Genomic DNA, 22,894 nt, shown 5'->3' with positions numbered 1-22,894 from the left:
AGGCATTTTCTAGATGCTTTCCATACATCATGTCACTTAATCCTTACTTCAAGCTTGTGGAAAAAGTGTCATCATGACCACATTTCAAAGATGCGGCAGTTCCTAAGTTGGCTTTAACGTCCAGGGTGTAGCTGTTGGTGAGTGTGTCTGAAGTGGAGCAGAGAAGAAGTGTCCCTGACATTGGTGAAGTTACAACATCATGAGATCAGGATGTTCAGTGGATCATCCACATGAGCATTGAGTCTCCCAGGAAGCTGATGACTTGGAGTAGATGAGAAGGGTAGGAGGGAGGCACCAAAGCTCTCATTTGGGGAAGTCAGCAGTCACTCTACTCAGTGGTCAGGCAAAGGATGTTTGAGCAACATACCAAGCATGTCAAAGGAGAGGGGCTTGTTAGAGATCAGAGGAGGAATGGCTGAAAGAGCCAATGGGGGACAAAAGTATGTGATTCTCTTCTTCTGCGTCTGGTCAAAGATGAGCAAGGATAAAGAGCTTACGCTCCGGGGGGTACAAAGGAAGTCACCTCGTCAAAGGAAAACAAAGTTTTAGTTGGGTCAGAAGTGGAGGGACCTTTGAATGAAGAGGCGAGGAATGCAGAGGAATTCTGATTAGGTCACTCTCTTGTCTCTCCCTTGCCTACAGTTGAAATCCAAATCCTTAAAGGTTATCCAAGCCCTCCATGATGTGATCTTGTCTAGTGGTGCCCTGGTCAACGTTTAACAACCAGCTCTCAGGGAGGATAAAGTCCTGATTTGTAGCATTTGCCTATTTCCATGGTGTAAATACTCCTACTGTGACTGATCTCAAGCTTCCCATGTGACATCAGTGAGTGCAGATTTGGGAAAAGATGTGTACAATCAGCTTTGACGAGTCCGTGCAAGTTGGCTCAAACACACCCTGCCCTTGACTATATTTCATGTTTCCTGTCACTTCTTCCCACCGTGTATTCTTGTTCAAAGATGGGGCTGCTAACTTGTGCAAACTCTACACTGCACAACTCTAGGAGTGCCACGTTCATCACAGTCTTCACCGGTATGTCTAAGTAATATGACAATTTCCCTTCAGATGGTGGGAAGTATAAAGAAGGACACCTTCCTTAATTTTCACAAAGGCATCATCTGGTTGTCGTGCTGCTTGAAGACCACATACCACAAGTCACAAGCCAAATCCAGTCCACAGACATGCCGGGTTTTAAAATGTTTGTTTTTTTAAACTACCTTGCTGACGTTTAAAAATAAGGAACCAAGAACTCAGATTTCTAGGTTCTCTTGGGAAAATCAGAGCAGGCTGTATTATTAACATATGGAAAGTGCCGATGCCTACAACGAGGTCGTCATTCAAAAGATGTCAATATTCTTCAGCCCGCCCTGGCTGATATTTTACACTCACCATTTTCACCTCCATAATCCGGGGAATCCACATCATCTGGACTCTATCTCCCCTGCAGCTCCTCTCTTACCATCTCTCAGTTTCTAGAATAGTCTTTCCACCTCAGCACCTTGCACCTGCCATTCTTCCTGAAACACTCCACTCTCCACCCCCTTCACTTGGCCAACTCCTACTCCTCCTTCCATTCCAATTTAGACATAATCTCCACCATCAGCTCTCACCAAGACTCCCTAATAGCCTCCAACCTGCTGGTTCCCATGCCATGTGCCACAGAGCACTCGGAGTGACCTTTTTAAAATGTAAATCATAGCGCAGTGCAATTATAACGAAACACAAACTCCTTAAAATGACCTTTAAAGACCTACGTGATTTGGACCCTCTCTCCATTCTTCAGTCACACTGTGTCCCTTTCTCCTTCACAAACACACCATGCCCGTGCTCTAGCTGCCCCTTCTGCCTGGAATTCTCTTTCCCAGGTCTTTATAGAGCCCACAGCTGCGTATCATTCAGGTCTCAGCGCAAATCACCTGCACGTGCTCAGAGAGGCTTTTCGGCCATCCACGTAGAATAGCAGCCCTCCCCGCTACCAGCCTCCCTGCAAAGACTCTCTCTCACACCCTTTGTTACATATCTCAGATACATCTCCACACCTCCAAATCACAATTCCTGCTGGTGGGCCTGTCAATCTGTGCTTCTTTTGAGCTACCCTTGATGATTCTGACATGCACCAACTTGGGACGCCCAGGCTATGGAACAATGGGTGTGAGAAAATAGTGGGCAGGTTAAAGAATGCTGTGGTTCATTGTTAGTGATTTGTTCCTTCTGAGTTTTTGTAGTTCAGTATTGCAGTGATAGTATAATACCACAAACCCAGCATAATTTTATGACCATCAGTTCCCTGCCTGTTTATTAGTGATTTCTAAAGCCTCGATCATCAAAATTCCTCTAATCCCCATGAAGAACAGTTATGATCATAATAGTGAAAGGACGGAATGAAGGATGGACACCTAGAGGTGAACTCGACAAACTAATAGGATGAAATAAACACAGACATGTGTTAAAAAAAAAAAAAGCTGGAGAATCTGGGGGTGCTCAAGAATCACTGGCAAAGTATCTAATGTCATGAAGAATTGTAAGATTAAAATCTTACTTAATGGTTATGAAAATACAAAGACTAAAGGAAAAGAAATGGAAAATGCCCATATGATCAGCAAAGGTTAATAAATCTTGTGCGTGGAGGGATTGTTTTCCTGACAGGGTGAACATGAGAATCACAGAGAAATTATTTCCCAGCAGCTTTGTAAGCTTTTGAGTTTGTCTTAGCAAAATTGAAGCCATTTGGGATGTCATTTCCATGGCATGCTTCCAAATTTAACACTTAAAGAGGAAAAAATATCCCAAGTCAAATTTGAAAGCCCACACCAATAAATGGAAATGCAATTCAGTCAATATAAGACTGAAAGTATTGCAACTGTCCAGACCCCTGCTAAGAAGAAATATCACCCTTCTCTGAAACATTCCTCATCTCCCCATTTGATAGAATCTCTCCTAGGACCTTTCTCTTTTTTCCCTGGAAATTACAGTTTTATATCTATATATCTATATATAGATATATATATCTTCCCTTCTGCACTATAAGTTCCTTTAAGGCAACATAATACAAAAGGTCAATAAGCCTAAGCATTGGAGGCAGAGACACTTGATAGCAAGTCCTGGCTTGGCCACTTGCCAACTGCATGACCTTGTACAAATTATTTGACCTAAGTGTCAATTCCCCCATCTATAAAAAGGTGGTCATCATTTAAGAAATAATAATAATAACTAAATAAATAAATGCTTATGTGCCAGGTAAGTACTAAGTGTTCTAAACGTTTTACATGCAATATTTTAGTCAATCCTCACAAGAACCCTTTGAGGTAGCTACAATATTTTCCCCATTTTATAGATGAGGCCAACTGAGGCTTAAGGCTGTTAAGTAACTTGCTCAAGGTCACACAGCCAACAGGTAATTAAGATGTTATTTAAATCCAGCCTATCTGATGCCAGAATGAGATAACTTGTAAAGCACAGCAGTTGTATGCCTAGGGTGATCTTTTCACACCAGGGTTTCCTCATGCCCCTTCCCATCTGTGCCATTTGGTACATATTAACCTTAAACTACCTTATGCTTCAATCATGCAACGTTTGTTGCTGAAGAATCGGGGTGGGGGGTGGAAATACAAGAGTAAGTCTGCAAAGTATCTCACTCCTTCTGAAGTTAATCACCACCCAACTAAGAGGCTCAAGGAAGAATTATTTTGCTGAAACATTTCCAAATCTGCCATTTTCAAAGGGCAAAAAAATAAATCTCAGCCCCTGAGCCGAGACTGAACACCTATAGATAGCCTTGAAAGTGCAATTTAAAAAACAACCGAAAAAGCATCTTTGTATAAAATACAGATGGTACTGCCAAAGAAAAGAAAATGGTAAATCAAAGTTAATTTCCAAGCCGGAACCAATTGAGCATCACTTCTGAGCAGAGCAGGTACTGGATGTTATACAGGGGGACACTGACCCTAATCAACTCACGTTTTTATTCTGAATTCCTGTTTTGAGCAGTACAACCCAGCTAGCTTTCAGAGGTCACACCTATATATGGTATATAATGAATCCTAACAGAGAGGCTTTCTCTTTTCTTCCCTAACCACATAATAACAATTTCCACATCCTGTTTCATCTTAGCCCTTTAGACTTCTGAACCCAGGGAGTCCTAACATGGAGATATAATTTTCTTTAAATCCCCCTGAAGCAATCTTTTCATTTGTGATGAAATTACAGTTATCACACTCCCACCCTGGGCTCCCTTCCTTTGTGCTGTAGGCTCGAGAGAAGCTGGGTCATAAGCATTCGAGAACAGAAAACTTTGAAGCGAAATCAATAATCTCATATTTTGCCTCTTCTCTAATGGCTGCAATTTGGTTTTCAGCCCATCCTTAATCCCAGTTGCACTTCAGCACACTGCAGTTCTCGTCTGTATCCTGTCCATGCACATCAGGTCCAGCCCCCTCTTCTACCAAGAGACTACACATTGTTGGGTGTTCCCAAGCTAGTAAGTGAAAGACATTACCCGACCACATTGGAGAGTTGTCAAGGTTCCCTTCCTTGAGGCTGGGGGACAGGATTTTCCATCCTAACTCTCAAGAGGCTCCCAGATGCAGCTCTAATTTTTAAAGCCCCCAGAGAAGAAATGGTGAGGGGGATAGAAATACCTTTGAGAAGAGAATTTCATTCGCTTAGGATGCTAGTCTCATTATGACCTTCAGTTGGATCCCAGTGATGTTTAGAAAGTCTAAGAAGTAAAACAGAACCAAAATAAATATTATATATGTTTAATATATGTTTAGTAGAATTATATTTTATATAATTTATAATTATATACATTTATATAAGTATATTATAAAATGTATGTAATAAAATTACATAATACGTGTGTGTATATAATGTATATGTGTATATACATTCATATATATATTGGATGTAACAAGGATTATCACTATAAAAACACCCTTTAGCCCTCACTTGGGGGTGTAAGGTATTCCAAGCTGGTTCATTCCATTGCTCAACTCTCCTTTTTCTTCTCTCTCCTGACTTTACTCTCACACTCTCTAGAGACATATATAAACACATTCACTTACTCAGAAGAGCCACTGACATGTTTATGCATCTTCAAAAAGTACAACTAAAAGCAGGGCCAAACAGACACGTGTTCCATGGTCTCCAAGTTGGCCAATAATGTAACATCCCTGGTGAGGTCGGTAATGCTTTGATGCCTTTCCAACTGGTATTCTTTAAATTTTTACACATCTTTACATTACAGTAAGTCTTTAAACATATAAATATACTTTTTAAACTTTTATGTTTAAAGGACTAGCTTCACTCATAGGAATCGGAAAGCTACGCTCTTGCCTCAACTGTGCTTTAATCTACTCTGCAAAACAGAAGCCCGGGAAGCACCCTGACCAGTCTCCTGAGAGAGCAGTTTGGGAAACGAGTGCTCAGATTTGAGGCTGCTCCCTGGGAGTCTTGGTCCCTTCCCAAGAGAATCAGCCATATTTTTATTCCTATCACTATGGTCCTCTCCTGAGAAGTACTGGTATATTTTATTTTCTCCCTCTCATTACATTTTCAGTGAGATTTTGGTTCCTTTCATGGAATTTATAGCAAACAGCCCAGGTGGCCTGCCCTCCAGTGAAACTTTGGGAACCTTTCAGGATTGTCGTTGTTGGGAGTGGGAGGGAAGCTCGTCTTGACTGTGCGGCAGACACCTGACACCTACTGCTGTCTGCCCAGCATCCATGCCTGTTTCTTCAGGTAAGAGTTTGCTAACAGTCCTTTGGGGAAATGCTCACCTTCCACTCTCAGTTCGTGTGTCCAATGGGGCATGTGTCCCACAAATGGCACAGTAACCAATTCAGAGAAGGACATGTGACCTCATCCAGGCCAAGGAGAGTCAGAATGCTTGCATGAACTCTCAGGAAGGGGGAACTCTTTCCAGGGAGTTTGGTAAGCCAGTAGAAGAGAAACCCGTAGCTCCATTTGGCCGTTTGCTGCCATCACGTGAAAAGGAGAATGAAGCCACAGGGAGGGAGGACCGATCCAAGAAAGAGAAAGATTCCTGAGGACACGACTTCATAACCCATCTAGCCACGCCTAAGGCCAGTTATGACCCTGAATATCAATTACATAAGCAAATACCTTCCCCTCTTTGCTTAAGCCCCTCTGGGTTAGGTCTTTTTTTGTCCCTTGCAACTGAAAAAGTCCTGATTAATAAAAGCAGTTTCGCTATACAAAATGGGTAGGAGGTAGCGGGGGGGCAAGGACAGAGTCTGAGAGATGATGTCCCTCGGCAATTCCACTCAAGCTTTTTTCAGAAGCAGTATAAAAGCCTCCAAATCCAAGTAGTCTGTCGGAAGTCTACTATATGCTCTAAAATGAAGAACTGAGGACCTCTGAAAACAATTCTCAATTATACCTGCAGAGAGAGAGTTCGAAACCATAGTGCATAAATAATTATCGTTTTAGTCCCTCATAGTTCTAGACCAGTGGTTCTCAATCAGGGGACATTTGGCAATATCTGGAGACCTTTGGGGTTGTCACCACTGGCAGCGGGCAAGGAAGGGAGAGAGCGCTCCTGGCGTCGTGTGGATAGAGGCCAGGGAGGGTGCTAAACAACCATAATGCACAAGACAAGCCCTCCACAACAAAGAACTATCCAGCCCCAAAGAGCAATAGAGCCGAGGCTGAAAAACCTGAGTCTAGAGAATGCAAAGATTCATTGTTCTTAGTTTTTGTGTTAGTGACTCCTAAACTTGCGATAAATATGAAATCAGAGAAGCACAAAATGAGTTTGATTATTTTCCTCCTTGGCTAATCATCTGAAAGGCAAAGACTACAGTTGCTGTTTTACATCTAAGACCACTTATTGGAAAAAAAAATGAATAGTGGCCTATGTTCTCAAATAGACCATTAGAGGAAAAAAAAGTAACATAAGAATATTCCTAAGTTTGCAGTGGAAGAAAACTTAATTTTTTTAAATATGAAAATGTCATTCCAGGGAAACAAAAGTACCTGGCACAGATTTTGCTTTGGGGAGGAAAATGCCTTTGAAAACCCAACTAGTTGTATAATTAAGTGATAATGAATGCAGAGCTGTACTTTGTATTCCATTCCAGCACATTGGAGTTGAATCTGAGCTTGAAAAGCTAAATCCCTCAGTGTTCTGGCCCCTCATCAGTGAAGTGCAAATCGAGGCCTTTAACTGCTACAGAAGGGGTGGCTCCAAAAAAAAGTGTGAACTACAAATATGATGTTTTCAAACTGCCTGCTTTCTAATGATATGCTAACTGTATGTCATAAAAAGAGATGTTTCATTGGAACAAGAAAGCAAACTATCATATGTGATGTTTTATGTACAATGGAGCAATAATCTACTTAAAATAAAGAAAGGCGCTTAATTTCCATTTTACATGGAGAATAGAAATGCTTTCTGGATTTTTAACTCACTGATGATTTCACCTAGAGAAAGACTAAATAATAGTTTATGTTTGTGCTCTAGCTAACGTCACGTATCAGAAAGATGTGTGAGAGTACATATGCACGTTGGAATGAGTTTTTGCTTGGTTACAGAAATATTGGGTTGGCCGAAAGGTTTGTTTGGTTTTTTTCCGTAAGATGGCTCTAGCAACCCTTAGTTGTCTTTAACTTCATTTGAAACAATTTTGTTAGATTGTATGTGACAGCTGTCATATGAGCATGCATTTAAAAAAAGACCTATCAAAATTGGTGAATTTTTGTGTAGCCATTTTAATACTGAAGATGGAAGAAAAAAGCAACATTTCCAGCATATTATGCTTTATTATTCCAAGAAAGGTAAAAACACAACTGAAACCCAAAAAAAGATTTGTGCAGTGTTTGGAGAAGGTGCTGTGACTGATCGAACGTGTCAGAAGTGGTCTGCAAAGTTTTGTGCTGGAGATTTCTCACTGGACAATGCTCCAAGGTCCAGGAGACCAGTTGAAGTTGATAGCGATCAAATCAAGACATCAATTGAGAACAATCAGCATTATACCATGCAGGAGATAGCCGACATACTCAAAATACCCAAATCAAGCGCTGAAAATCATTTGCACCAGCTTGGTTATGTTCATCGCTTTGATGTTTGGATTCCACATAAGTTAAGTGGAAAAAATCGCACATGCGCATATTTCCACATGCGATTCTCTACTTAAACATAATGAAAACGTTCCGTCTTTAAAACAAATTGTAATGGGCGATGAAAAGTGGATACTGTACAATAACGGGGAACAGAAGAGATCGTGGGGCAAGCTACATGAACCACCACCAACCACGCCAAAGGCCGGTCTTCATCCAAAGAAGGTAATATTGTGTATATGGTGGGATTGGAAGGGAGTCCTCTATTATGAGCTCCTTCCAGAAAACCAAATGCTTAATTCCAGCAAGTACTGCTCCCAGTTAGACCAACTGAAAGCAGCACTCGATGAAAGGTGTCCAGAATTAGTCAACAGAAAATGCATAATCTTCCTTCAGGATAACGCAAGACCGCCTGTTTTCTTTGATGACCAGGCAAAAACTGTTACAGCTCGGTTGGGTAGTTCTGATTCATCTGCCGTATTCACCAGACATTGCACCTTCAGATTTCCATTTATTTCAGTCTTTACAAAATTCTCTTAATGGAAAAAATTTCAATTTCCTGGAAGACTGTAAAAGGCACCTGGAACTGTTCTTTGCTTAAAAAGATAAAAAGTTTTGGGAAGATGGAATTATGAAGTTGCCTGAAAAATGGCAGAAGGTAATGGAACAAAAGGGTGAATACATTGTTCAATAAAGTTCTTGGTGAAAATGAAAAATGTGTCTTTTATTTTTACTTAAAAACCAAAGGAACTTTTTGGCCAACCCAATACAACATAGTACAGTTAGTTAGTTAGTCCTTGGAAACTTGTTTAAAGAAAAGTTGGAGAAACATTAACCTTAACAGAGGACCTGCAAACATAAGAAATTCGTAACTTGATGGACTACTTAATATTTTCTCATTGTAATTAAAGGACATAGTATACTGACCTGAGGCTAAGCAATCATTCAAAGGAGCCACTATCATCTGATGTTTTTATCTTGAGGTTTAAAAATAAACAAGAATAAAGTTGGAAGAGATGGAAATTTGTTTTTGTTTCTCTACAAATTGGTATTTTCTAAAAGACGGACTAAAACAAAAATTCCACATACAAAGAATTTAGGAGGTAAGCTTGATGGGGAGCGAAACAGACAATCTAATACATGTTCAAGTTCAAGCAGCATTTCTACAAATAGGTAGAGTTAAACATTTGAAGAAAAGCAGGGCTCTACAATGGGGGGGGGTAAACAAATGACAGAAGCTGTGAGAAAATACTTATCCATTTAATACAACTGGTGTCTGCCAGATTTGGTAAAGAGCACAGATTCTTGCCTAGCTTTGACCCCAGGCACATGCCACAGTGCAACAGCCCTGGGAAAAGAACCAGCCAGTCACAGGTCTGCTAAGGGGACCGCCAGGGAAGACCAGGACAGCAGTGAGACAAGGCTGTCCAGACCAGGCTGTCCAGTCATTCTATTCCCTGCACAGTGGTGACATGATAATGGAAGGAAGAAGTTTGGGCAAACCAGTTTGGTAACACAGTAAGACAGACCCAATATATATGTCCCTTTTGTAAATACAAATCCATCCAAGTCTGTCTGCTTAAGAACTTTCCGGGTGAGACAGGCAAGTAGCTGCTTCGTCTGGCTCTGGTCAAACCAGTATAATTAATTAATCATGGAGTTGCATATCTACATTGCCCTGCCTTTACTGCAAGTCGCCACTCCTTCACCAAAAAAAATTGTGAACTGGGAAGCTTGCAGTCTGCAGCAAGAGATTTTCGTAGAAATAGTCAAAGCCATAGCACTGAGAGCAAGATGTGAAGGAAGTCTTTGGGATGCCTTTGCTGACGCCAAACATGAAATGGAGTCAGCCTGCTTGAAGTTCGAGAGTGGCGTGATCCACTTGATGGATGACCCACAAATTAAACAGACCATTTCAGGTGAGTGGTTAGAGAGTGAGATATTTTCTGATTAGGAGATAGCCACAAGACAGCCCAGTGTCAGAAGAGAGGCTGGTCTCCGGGAAATATATTACTTGAGCTGTGCTTTGAATTATTAAATTTTTAATTCAAAAAATTGGGTATGCCGTTTCTCTCAAACTGGATCTCTGTTATCCCTAGCATTTAGCTTTTAAAGACAGCCTTTAGCAAGCCCCTGCTCAGAGGAAAGAACAAAGAGTCACAGAGGACATTTTTAAGATTTGAAAGAAAATTCACTGAAAATAATTTAAAATAGTTTCTTCTGAAAGAGGATGTAAAATAACGGTATGCTTGTGGATTATACCTCCATATTTTTTCCTTTTGTATCATCATAAATCAGAAAATAAAAAAATTTTGAGCAATATTCAAAAGACAATAGAAATACTTTAATGCCTTTGAAGGCCCAGCAGAAATTAAAACACTTCTGTCAGGATATAAGGATTAAAGAAGTTGTGACTTTTGAGAAAGATGCACAGATGTTTCTTTGAACTCCAGGCCATAAACTGGCTCACAGGCTTGCTACAGTCTGACGCTGTATCTGTCAGAGTTCCTAGTGACAAATAACAGAATCTACTTTGTCTGGTTGAAGCAGAGAAGGATTTATTAAAAGTTATAGGAAGTAGCTCACAGAATCTTTGAAAGGGACCAGGAGCAAGACCTGAAGCCATCTGACCAGGAATCCCAGCCATCCCATGGGATTCTCTAGAGAAACATCACTGCTAACTCTATTCAGCATACTCCCTTGGGACCAAATACCAGAAGCTTCCACTGTTGCCCCAGATGAAGTGGACATCATTGCCCCCCCACACCCAGAAAACTGACTCTCCCCCACGTGCGGCCAGCTCCTCCCACTGCTGTCTTCTGAATCAAGTCTCTTAAGGGTGGACCCAACTGACAGAACCTGTCACACACAGGCATCCCAGGTGCAAGAGTCCAGGGACATGGACGGACAAGGTGAGAAGCTATCAGAATGTAGAGAGAATGTTCAAAGGTGGCGGGCAGCCACAAATGACAAAAGTCCAATATGAATCCCAATCTACCTCCTTCATCCATATTTCTTCTCCCCAAACCCTCCGTTCTAGGCAGTCTGATCTCTTTTATTATTCCCCATGCATCCTACTTCCTGGCTTTACAATATGAGGCTTATTTAAGTAGCTCACTCAAGATCACACAATGACTAAGAAGTAAAAAATCTGGATTTGAACCCAAGTCTATTCTGACATCCTGGGTTTGCATCTCAGTCATGTGTTGAGAGTAAACTTAAAATCTACCCTTCACACTGTCCCCAAGCACCAAGTTCTCTGTACTAGCTACTTAGTACCAGGTACTAAGCAGATAGTAATTTAATTCACTTCAACTGTTATGTTTTTAATGCTTGGAATAGAGTCTTAGAACAGCCACCTAGAAATTATGTAATGTTGGACAAATTACTTAACCCTCTGAGTCTGTTTCCTCATCCACAAAGTGAAATGATGAGTTTCTCACAGAGTTGATGTGATGACATTTTTGGAAACAGGGCACAAGCTTGGACTGGAATAGACACACAGTGAGTATCAGGTTCACACATCAAGGAGACGAGGACAAGCCTTATGCTCACTGGAGTAAGCAGGTGCCTAGCTGTATGATTACCAAGGTCCCAGGAAGCCCTTCCAGCCCTCAACCAGTCCCCCTACACACACACACACACACACACACACACACACACACAGCTCACTGATGACTGAAGTCAGGGAGATGTCAGGATCCAGCCATGAGAAATGAGGTTGACAAGATCGTGGATTTGAATAACCCACTTTGAGACAGAAGTAAGGGTTATGAGGTCCCATTCTGAGAGCAGTGGTATAGGAAGAGGAGGGAAGAAGGTAAAGGATGCTGGACAGGCTAGTGGTGGCAGGAGATGGGCACCACAGAGGGCCGGCTAGAAGCGAAAAGGGATGTGGTGGCCACTGAAGTGGCCCAGACATCCCTCAAAGGGACAAACGACAAGCTCTGCCTGACCAGTGTGAAGAGTGAGTGGTGAGTATAAATGACCCACAAGACCCAGGACAGGAATCACAGAAGACTGGAAAACCCTGATGGCTGACATGCCTATTTCACCTTATAAAGGGAACAAACCACCCACCACTCCTTGGCACAGGCAGTCCCAGGTAGAGGATGGGGGGAGCAGGAGAGATTTCACTCTATTTGGACCTCAGGGCAGAGGGTTGAGTCTATCATTCCTGGCCTATCAAAGACCCAATCTACGTGTACTCCCTGATCTCCTATGTATCACCTTACAATAAACAACCCTCCACAGGAACCCTCTATTTCTTATGACCAAAAGCAAAACAAACAACAAAAAAAAACTAACTAAAATAGTGGCCTGAGCCAGGAGCCCTTGAGAGAAAGAATGGCCATGTGAAGACTTCACGGCATGCCCAAAACACACATGCTCTGCCATCTCTCTCTGTACTTGTGTGAATGCCCTTCATCCCTGTCACCACCTAGCAGACTCCTACTCATCCTTCAAGACCCAGCTTAATTATTTACTGCCTTCTGTGTAAAGCCTTCCTCCAGGACTACAGGAGGATTTAGTCATTCCCTTCCCAGTTGCAGGAGGTTTTCATGTTTCCATCCACTACAATGTTTGCCTGTCTCCCCAACTAGGAAGTAAACTCTTCTTTTATTTTGTCATGTCATATGCCTCTGTGTACTATGGGCTGTAGGCTATGACACGCACTGTGCTCCACTAAACCTTCTAGCTCCAGCAGCAAACACAATACATGGTACAGAGATGATGCCCAGCAGGTGTTGATAGTGACCAGCCCTGATCTCAGCTCTACTTTCCCCTTTGTTGCGCTCTGTCTCATTGGTCGGGCACCTCTTGTGTTCCACCTCCCGTGTTCCTAGTTCACTTTCTGACCCAGCCCTTGTTGTGGCACCAACTGTGTCCAGGAATCATCTGACAATCTTGTGTCTCATCCACACCCACATCTCTCACGTTCTCCATCACAGCCTCATCCAGCCATCTTGACACAGGTGCAAACCTAGAAGGAAAAGGGAATTAACACCCCATGGGGCAACCCTGACCATCAGAAGACAGGAGCCAGTGAAAACAATGCCCCACCCTTTCATGTCTCAGGGGATTTTAAGGTGCCTTCCACACAGCTCTTAAAGGTCCCCAATGGGACTGCATTCCAGCTGCCCTCATCAGTAACCAGGTAACAATACACCCTCCAAGTAGCTTTCCAATCTTCCCAATTTCCCTCTGTCTTACCACCCCCTCACACACACCCCTTGAAATTACTTCCCCAAATAAGCTACCTGCAAACAAGCCCTCATCTCAGGCTCTGCTAAGATACAAGTTCACAATGGTTTTGATTGTAAAGTGCACAGGGAGTCAAACCGTCCACCACAACAACTACTCTCCTCAGCAGGTCAGCTTGGAAACAAGTCCCATTGTTATGAGGATTATGGAAGGAGCTGGTATCTAGCAGGCTCTTGTGGCTGGATAAGCACACACCTCTCGCTCCCAGAGAGGAAAATAACCCCAACTTTGAAATATATTAGTCTGAAGAACTATCTTTGTATAGCAAGGCCATCTCCTACATCTAACTTGGCTTAGTATCAATAGCTAAGATAAATTAATCCTCTCTTCTAAAGATGGCCCCCCTATCGTTCAGTCCTTTCAGATGGGGGCTCCCAGTCACCTGGAGGCTTGTGGGGCTTTGGCAAGGGCCCATGATAACTTATATGAGCATTGTGCCTTGTCTTCAGAGAGAATAAGTGTCGCCTCATTTTCATCTGACTACCTATGTATGTAGATGTGCTGTGATTAATCAAATAGAAATTCATTCCAAAATGTTACTGTATTATTTTCTCCGTCAATAATACATATCCTAGCATGAGGGCTATCTGCAAATTACTTTAACATTATAAAGGGATGCCCATATTCCAAAAGCTTGACAACTCCTGTTTTAAGTGATATTAATATAAAACAATAATTGCTTAATAATATCTTCTGTGCATTGAATGCCTACATATATTATCTTCAACCTCTCAACAACCCTGCAAGAGAGTATTATTAGTCTCATTTTAGAGGTAAGAAAACAGATTCAGAATGTGTAAGGGACTTGCCTAAGGCCACAGAGATAGTGATGAATCAAAGATCAAAAATCCAGGCTTCTGAAACCTTATTGTCATTATCACTCATTCATTCATCTACTCACTGAACAGGCATGTTTGGGGACGTGGCATGTGCTATAGACTTTGGGTAAACATAGTCACTACCCAACCCCTGTTCCTCAAAAAATTTTCCTTCTGGCAATTTAATTCAATTATTCTGTCTTTCTACTCAGTTTAAGTAGGTTGAAAGGGTAACAGAATCTGACCTTCTCTTTTGGCTTATTTTCACAGCCCCTAAGACCTATTCTGCCTATTCTTTTTCAAGGATTTCTTGTTTTATTATCTGTTTGTTTTCTGGCCTTTATCTCACCTACAAAGGAAGATGAAAGAGGAAGTAGGCCCAGTGATTTGAGTCTCTCCAGCCACCCCAACCCCTTCCTTTTGTCTGGAAGGAGAGCTTGGGTCTATAGAGAGGAATCAAAAAGTTGGTAAGAACAGGGCCCTGTCAGGCCCAGCCATGCTTCCTTGAGGCACAGAGTGGGAGCAAGAGAGAAATGCATGGTCACATTTCCCAAGTGTGCCCTTCTTGTTCCAAAACCAGGGAGACATGCTTCCCTGACCCCCTCCCCCATGCCTGCTCCCCGATTCACACCAACTGACAGCTAACCCTGGGCAAGTCCTCCCTTTAAAATGCTACCAGTGAACAAACCCAGCAAACCCAGGCAGCCATCAACCCTGCCACTCATCAGAATGACTCTCAGCCCAGTGACACAGTAAGGCTGGACCAAATCAACTCTGATTTACTTGAACTGTATGATTCGCTAAGTACATTTATTTGTCACAACGGCTCTGGGCATTCCCTGACAGGGTGTCTCGTGATGAATGGCTGCTCGGGGGCAGAACGAACAGAAGTACTGTTCCCAGATCCATCAACGGATAGGACGTGGGTGAGCTAAGTGCCAAGAGAATCACAAGACATCTCCGGGAAATATTCTCAGGGACACCTATGCCATCACAGTGGCAAGAGAAGCTCAGCATTACAGTACCTGAATCTGGTTTTGATCAGCGTTGCCTCCTCTCGAGTCCAAGAAAGGCTAATGACAAAACACACCTGGCCCAGCTGCTAAGTTAACTACTGGCTCCATTAGATGGGGTTCTTGAGTCTTAAAGGAGCTGTGTGGCAAATGCTCTTTGACTCAGCAATTCAGCTCCTCTGGGAATATATCTTAAGGCATGCAGACATTTCACTACAAAGCTGTTCATCGCAGTGTGATGATGATGGTGATGATGACGACAGCAGATCAAGCTTGGCACTGGTCGATGCACTTCATGTATATTAACTCAGTTTATCTTCATAACAACCCCATCACGTAAATGCTGTTATTGTTACCACTTTACAAATGAGGAAACTGTAACATCAGTTAATGAATTTCTCACTATTACACAGCCAGTAATAGGCAGAACTGGGCATGTGGCCCTGGCGGTCTGATTTCAGAGACTGCTCTCTTAACCAACTATGCTATTTGCAAGAAGCCGGTCATCCTATTGTGTTTCGTTTTTCAACTATGTAGAACTTTCCAATTTACTCCTTTTAGTCCTCAAGAAAGAATAACAGAGAATCAGTAATGATATTCCTATAACCAAGAATTACCAAGCTATCTTTGAGGAGAAATAATATAATCCTCAGGCAGAGTAAGACATAGTTTGCTTTTCTGAAGTATATTTAAGCTACTCTGGCTTCCTGGCTTGCAACAGCCTGCTGTATTCTCACATGGTGGAGGGAGAGGTCATCTGTGTCATGTCTCTTCTTCTAAGGGCACTAATTCCACTCTTAAGGGCTCCACCTTCATGACCTTATTACCTCCCAAAGGCCCCACCTCCAATTCCTATTGCACAGAGGGTTAGGTCTTCAATTACATGAATGTTAGGGGGACACAGCATTCAGTCCATAGCACCAAGACTCAGAGAAGTTAAGAAATGTGTTCCAAGTCACAGAGCCAGTGAGTGGTAGAGCCAAAGTTCAAATGTTGTGAACCCAAAACTCAACATTCTTTCTACCATTTTATGTTTCTAAAGGACCACGAGAGTTTGTACCTAAAAAAAAGCACCAATGCAAACTAGCTTTAATATTTAATCCCATGGTCTTATGAAAACCAATAAACGCCTACCCTCCAAGTACCTGAGAGCTTCCATGAACGACATGACCTAAAAATGGAGATGATTCGCATCCCTTACCTGTATCTCATCTCAGACAATCCCAATAAAAAGTAGCTCGAGATCCCAACCTTTGCATCCAGTTACTTCACTCTTCTCTTTACCACTATTGATGGCCACAAATATTAAGTTTTAGTGAATCCTCTATGATTTCTTTTGATAAACAAGGATATAACTCTAAGGTGGATTTCCTCAGAATGTGATACCTGTAATGCTAGATTTTTTTGATCTATTCATGGAAATGCTGTGATGGGTTTCTTGGTTAATGAATATTTCAACTGTGCCTTAGCACACTCTCTGTTCTAAGGATATGCACTGCCAGGTAAACACCCCATTCTGAACAATACCACCACATAAACCAACTGCACTGAGCACAAAAACCCACCGGTCTGGGCTGGCAGCAGGAGATAGCCAGGGATGCAGGATTTGAGAATGTGAGCTCTACAGACTATTCTCTGGAGTGTACCGCAGGGTATGAGTCCTGCTCTTCAGAAGCCTGGCAGCTGGAATAAATGCATTTCCACAGATTATTCCAACCTGCAATTTGCAGAAATCTGATTCCTTCTACAGTGTTTGGCTATTTCAGTGATGCAGCAATACCAGCCCTCCATTTGAGCACTGAACTCCCATGGCTTTTAACTTCTGCTTCCCTCACCTCCCCCTGCCCTGAAAAGCTATTTCCCAAAATTTCCTTTATGGTCACGTTTTGTCCTCATTCTCCCTTGGATAGCATTACCCCTCTGACACTGTCAGAATTCTCCCCAGAGACCCAGGGAATGGGTCTTAGAAATGTATTTGTGCAATCACCCTGTCTTGGTTTTGCTTCAGTCAATACGCTTGGGGCACGAGTTATTAAAAAGTGTATTACCGACTTGACTTTAGGCTTGGAAAGTACAAAGGAGGCTGCCCTTGACACAGCCAGTGGAGACGCTGAAAATAATAAAGCCCGGGATGGGAACGTTTCCATTTCATCCTTTTCCGAGCTTCCGAAGGTAAACCGTGCCAGGCAATCAGAATTAGCAGGAAGTGTCTGCAGAGTTTTCCTGGAGGCCCTTCTCTTCTGGAATCCAAACTGTCACCACCACATGGAGCCGGCTGACTTATGAAGAGTGGGATGGGGGCCTCTGGTATTCTGCGAAGGCGGCAGCGCGCGCTGGGGGCCCCCGGGCGGGCGTGCTGGCAACTCTGGGCTCTGCCAGGCTTGCGCTCCCTGCAGCTTGCCCCTGCCTCCCAGCAGGAGCGACCCGGGCTTGGAAAAGGTTAACTAGCACAAACAGCCATCATTTGTGCCCGAGTGGGAAAGCCCCATGTGTTGCCCCAACTTCTCTTTATGTGGCGTGAGGGGTGGCTTTTCTCTGTCGTTCAGCCCGTTGGCACGAGGTAGGTGCCCAGCAGGCTTCTGCTTTTGGGACGGCAAGGGCCGGGCTCCAGGCGAGTGTGCAGGAGGTAGAGAAAGGAAGCCATCCATCGGCAACCCTCCCGTTTCCAGCCCGGGGGAGGTGAGGGGTGGAGGGGGTCGGCAGAGAAGTTGGGGTGGGTGTCGCAGCAGAATAGCTCTTCAGTGTGCGCTGAATAAAGGCGTTCACCTCGACCTAATCGGTTCAAATGCTCTGTTTTCAGACCCCATCTGCTTATCTCGAGCGAAGTTTGGGGAACAGCTCCGTCCTATTGTGAGCCCATCATTTTGCAAATCTATTCCCGTCAGAGCTCTCATTATAGCAGATGTCAGCGGAGGAATCCGAGCTGTCGGGGACCGCCAACCATGAAAAGGAGGGGCCCGGGGGCGGCGAGGCAAACAAAACAGCCGCCCCCAAAAACGTAAACAGGCCTGTGTGTCACAATATTTTCCCACATCGCCCGGCCATTCCAGGGGACTTATTTCCAAAAGAAAAGGGGTGGGGGGGCGGGGGGAATTACTGTAACAATACAGAGGCAGAAGCCGTCAAGTTCATTTCCTCCAAGTGGAAGGATTTGTAACCTCTTCCTAAAATCATCTTTCTCTGCAACAAAAGTTGATCATATGTTTATTCCCTATCAGAGAGGTTCTTGCTAACATTAAAAATGGTGCACTAACTTTTAGCCTGGGCAGCAATCAACGTAAAGAAGTTGAATTCTTTTAGTTTCTTTTTTTTTTTTAAATAAACCCTGCCTCACCCTGGATCGTGGTCAACACAAGACCTAACATTTTGCACCTTGTAGGAAGGAGAGCACAATTTCTTGCCAGCCCTATCCTCTCGTCAGAACATTAGGATAACCCATGTAGGATAACCCAGGAGGGCTATCTGTAGCAGCAGGACACGGTCAAGGGCTGCTTACCTTGGGAGTAGTTTGTCTAAACAGAGTCTCCCGTTGTCAAAGGAAAGCAGAGTAGGGTTTTGGAACCGGAAATATTGAAGGATCTGGATTTTGCCCCTGCTCATGATTTCAGAGGTTTGAGTGGCAAGTTCTTCTCGCTATATTTTAGGTAAAAGAATATTAACCTGGGAACTATTAAAAATTAGCGTTCATCAAAACATATTAATTCCTGGACCCTGAGAGGCTTCCCTGAACTCCCACCCAACATCAAAGCCCCCAGTGATTTTGTTTGACGACTAAAGCCCTCCCCATGTGTGCAAACAGGAGCTTGAGTCAGTCACACCAGTTCTTTGTTGAAAAGAAGACAAATCCGTCAAAGTGTGTGCTGGTTCTTTAAGTTTGATTTTACTCAAAACTTTAAAAGCTGCATTAGGAGGAATTGTGGGATTAAAGTTTTGACATAACTTGGGTTGTGATGTTTGGTGGGCTTGTTTTTCTATTTTTAAGACCAAATGATTATGCAGACGCCAGTGTTGTGGCCCATCTGTGAAGTGTTACCCGCATGTCCCATAAACACACCTATAAACAAGAATCCTTTACAAGCATAGCCTGTTCTAGGAGTCACAGAAACTCACTTAACTGTCATGACAACACTCCAAGGAGGCCAGTGAAATGTTAGTACTCCTATATAGTTGAGGAAAAGTGAGGCCTTGGAAGAGCTACGGTTTAAACCCGTGTCTTTTTTTTTTTTTTTTTAACATCTTTATTGGAGTATAATTGCTTTACAATGGTGTATTAGTTTCTGCTTTATAACAAAGTGAATCAGTTATACATGTACATATATCCCCATATCTCTTCCCTCTTGCGTCTCCCTCCCTCCCATCCTCCCTATCCCACCCCTCTAGGTGGTCACAAAGCACCAAGCTGATCTCCCTGTGCTATGGTGGCTGCTTCCCACTAGCTATCTATTTTACATTTGGTAGTGTATATATGTCCACGCCACTCTCTCACTTCATCCCAGCTTACCCTTCCCCCTCCCCGTATCCTCAAGTCCATTCTCTAGTAGGTCTGCGTCTTTATTCCCATCTTGCCCCTAGGTTCTTCATGACCTTTTTTTTTTCTTTTTTTCGATTCCATATATATGTTAGCATACAGTATTTGTTTTTCTCTTTCTGACTTACTTCACTCTGTATGACAGACTCTAGGTCCATCCACCTCACTACAAATAACTCAGTTTCGTTTCTTTTTATGGCTGAGTAATATTCCATTGTATATATGTGCCACATCTACTTTATCCATTCATCTGTCGATGGACACTTAGGTTGCTTCCATGTCCTGGCTATTGTAAACAGAGCTGCAATGAACATTGTGGTACATGACTCTTTTTGAATTATTAAACCTGTGTCTTTCCTCTACATCCTATGTACGAAAAGCCCCAGAAATTTTCACACCCATTTGCATCATGGAATACCAAACAGCCACAAAAAATTAAACAAACAGGTAAGAGATGACTATTTATCAACAATAAAATGTTTACAGCATACAAAATGCAAAAAAGCCTGATACCAAAAGTATGTATAGTGTGATGCCAATTTGTTTTATAAATGGGTTTATACCTAGATTAGAAATATGTACCAAAATATTCACTGTGGTTGTCACTGAATGGTTACAATTTTACTTTCTTTTCTATAGTTACTTTGAATTTAAAACATTTTATACCGTAAACTTGTAAAATAGTTATTTTGTCTATCGGGGGAAAAAGTATCTATTTGTTCTCAAGGAGAGAAAATTTCATAAGAAAGGAAAATAGCTCTATTTTATTTTGTTTAATTTTCCACAGACTCCAGAAATTTCTTGGCTTTCAGATCTATGACCTCCACAGCAAAATCAAACATTGTCGTCTGCCATTTGACTGATATGCTTATTAAATTATCATTAGTACTTGTGACCTACTATGTGACCGAATGCAGGAAAATGAGGACGACCGCTAGCCCTGTCCCAGTGGTCTCCCGGCTTGCCAGCCTCCTCTTAACAATGGGGTGAGGCACAGGGAATTGTGTCTGCTGGCGGGACTGGAACCGATGCCAATCCCACTAAAGCTCGGCCTTCAGTTCAGTCCTTGACAGGATGCGATTCCTTTCAGGCCGACTCTGCCAACAGAGTGAGCTCCTGAATATATTCCTGCTGCATTTCATAACACTAATGATGTAAATGAATACTGAGGCTCGGATATTCACTTGGAGCAACAATGCTGGTTATGTCCTCTAACTCAGTAATCACTGAGCTTGTTGAATACTATGGTGATTTGTCATGGCTAAAAATGGCAAATTCATTTTGGGGAACTTGAATTTTCTCAAATTGTCCCTTCAGATTTCCAGCCAGGAATTCACTCTTGACAGTATAAACTTTAGTATTTGTAAGAGCCCAGAAGATGGTTCGGCTAATCTGCTGTTCACTAGCTCAGTGATTTCAGCAGCTGCTGTCTTTATTGTTGTTCTTTTAAACTGTGCTTTTTGGCCCTCATGGGTCTTAGTTGAGAAACATCCTCTCCCTGGTCCCCATTTTCTATGAAAAAGTCCCCTGGATGACCTCAGGGTCTAGGTAAATAGTAAAACTATGGTGCCAGGCATGTCTGGGGAACCAAAGCACATCCTGTACTCAGAATGTTGATGTTTTTGAAGCTACTTTTTTGAAAACCACATTTTCTGAGATGTTTACAGCACACAGTTGAGGTGGAAATATGTGAAAGTGACATTTTTTAGGGCCAAAAGGTTCAAAGATCAGCAATTTGATCTTGTTCAAGTGCACAATACTTGTCAAGCTACAAATTTTCAAATCATAGGATCAGATAATGATTCACCGAAAACACATAGTATAGGCTGACATTCTACCACCCTCCTTCTCAATAAATGATAACCCTCCAACACTGTCACTTTATGGGCAGAGGGATGCTTTGTGTGGAGTCATGCCTAGGTCTGAACAACAACCCAGCACTTGCTAATAGCGTTGTCATGGTGAGTCAATTTCTCTAAGTCTCAGTTTCCTTGTCAGCTAAATAGGGCTAATATAATACCTACTTCATAGGGTTACTGTGCAAATTAAATGAAGGATGTTAAATGCTTAGGCCCACACCTAGTCCCATGCCTGGGCATATAGTGAGCACACAATAAATTTAATTCTTTAATTCAATCAACAGAATGTATTAAGGACTTATTATCTCCAAAAATACCCTCGTGGAGCTTACATTCTGATGGATGTTACAGTTTTATCAAAATTCTTTGCGGATTATTTAAAGATTCTTCTTGTACCAGAAATACCTGCCAGTCACCAGCCTAGAGATAGAGTTAGATTTCAAATAAATATCACAGCAATTATCCTGAGGCTCTGTACACCCAATTTACATGCTCTGGAAGAGGGGAAAGGAGAAGGAGAATATTGGGATACCTCATAATCACATCATCCTCCTATTCTTGCAATTACACTCCCAAATACTTGCCCAAGCATGACCCAGAGGATCTATGACCCACTAGGAGAACCCCAGCACTGCTTCCCAGATACTGCTCTAGCCTTGGATAAGAAGAGCTAGACATGGAGCATCAATCCCAAGCCTGTGTCACAAGTAGAGCTGAGGGCATTCATTCATTCATTCATTCATTCACTCCACACACATTTACTTCACATTTACTATGCACTACTCACTGTCCTAGAGATAAAGCAATGGAAACAGACTGTACCCTGCCCTCAAGAAACTTACAGTACAGTTAGAGAATATGTCAAATGAACAATCAGTTACAATAATCTGCAATAAGTGGTATGAGACCAATTCTCCATGGGTCTCTCAAATTTCTGCATGCCTTGTGAGCAGAAACATTAACTGCCCTTTTGCTCAGACTATCTTTTCAAGAATGCTTGCAGAGCAAACAGCCTTGGAGGATAGAAACAGTATTTCCCTCCAGAGAAAGGACAAGTTTTTTTACTGTCCAGTAAAATAAATATAAAGTCTCTCCCCAAATAAATTTTGGGCAGGTTTACTTGCAACCCGTTATAAAAGATTCAGCTTCTCTAAGTCCAGGGTTCCGCCCCTGTAACGCCCTGCATGTGCAAGTGTCACCAGACCCTCATTACCTCACCCTGTAGAAACTGAACTCAGAGAACCAGTACAAGAAAATGATACTCTGGCAGCTGCTATTTCTGTGAGTGATAAGCCTTCCTTTGTCTTTGACCCAGGAGTCTGTGTCCTCTGC

At 42.5% G+C, this 22,894-nt stretch overlaps 1 protein-coding gene across 1 annotated transcript in view; it reads right to left on the bottom strand.

The window, feature by feature from the left end:
- C11H12orf42 (chromosome 11 C12orf42 homolog) overlaps positions 1–22,894 on the bottom strand; it is a 235,954-nt gene that overhangs the window by 161,689 nt on the left and 51,371 nt on the right. The window contains exon 3 of the mRNA XM_057556571.1: positions 4,638–4,717. The gene's annotated coding sequence lies outside the window, so the exon portion shown is untranslated. The remainder of the gene's footprint in view (positions 1–4,637; positions 4,718–22,894) is intronic.

This window comes from Balaenoptera acutorostrata, chromosome 11, assembly GCF_949987535.1.
Source record: "Balaenoptera acutorostrata chromosome 11, mBalAcu1.1, whole genome shotgun sequence".
Classification (NCBI taxonomy): Eukaryota; Metazoa; Chordata; class Mammalia; order Artiodactyla; family Balaenopteridae; genus Balaenoptera; species Balaenoptera acutorostrata.
The sequence above is the reverse complement of the archived record's forward strand: the minus strand, read 5'-3'. Positions and strand labels throughout refer to the sequence as shown.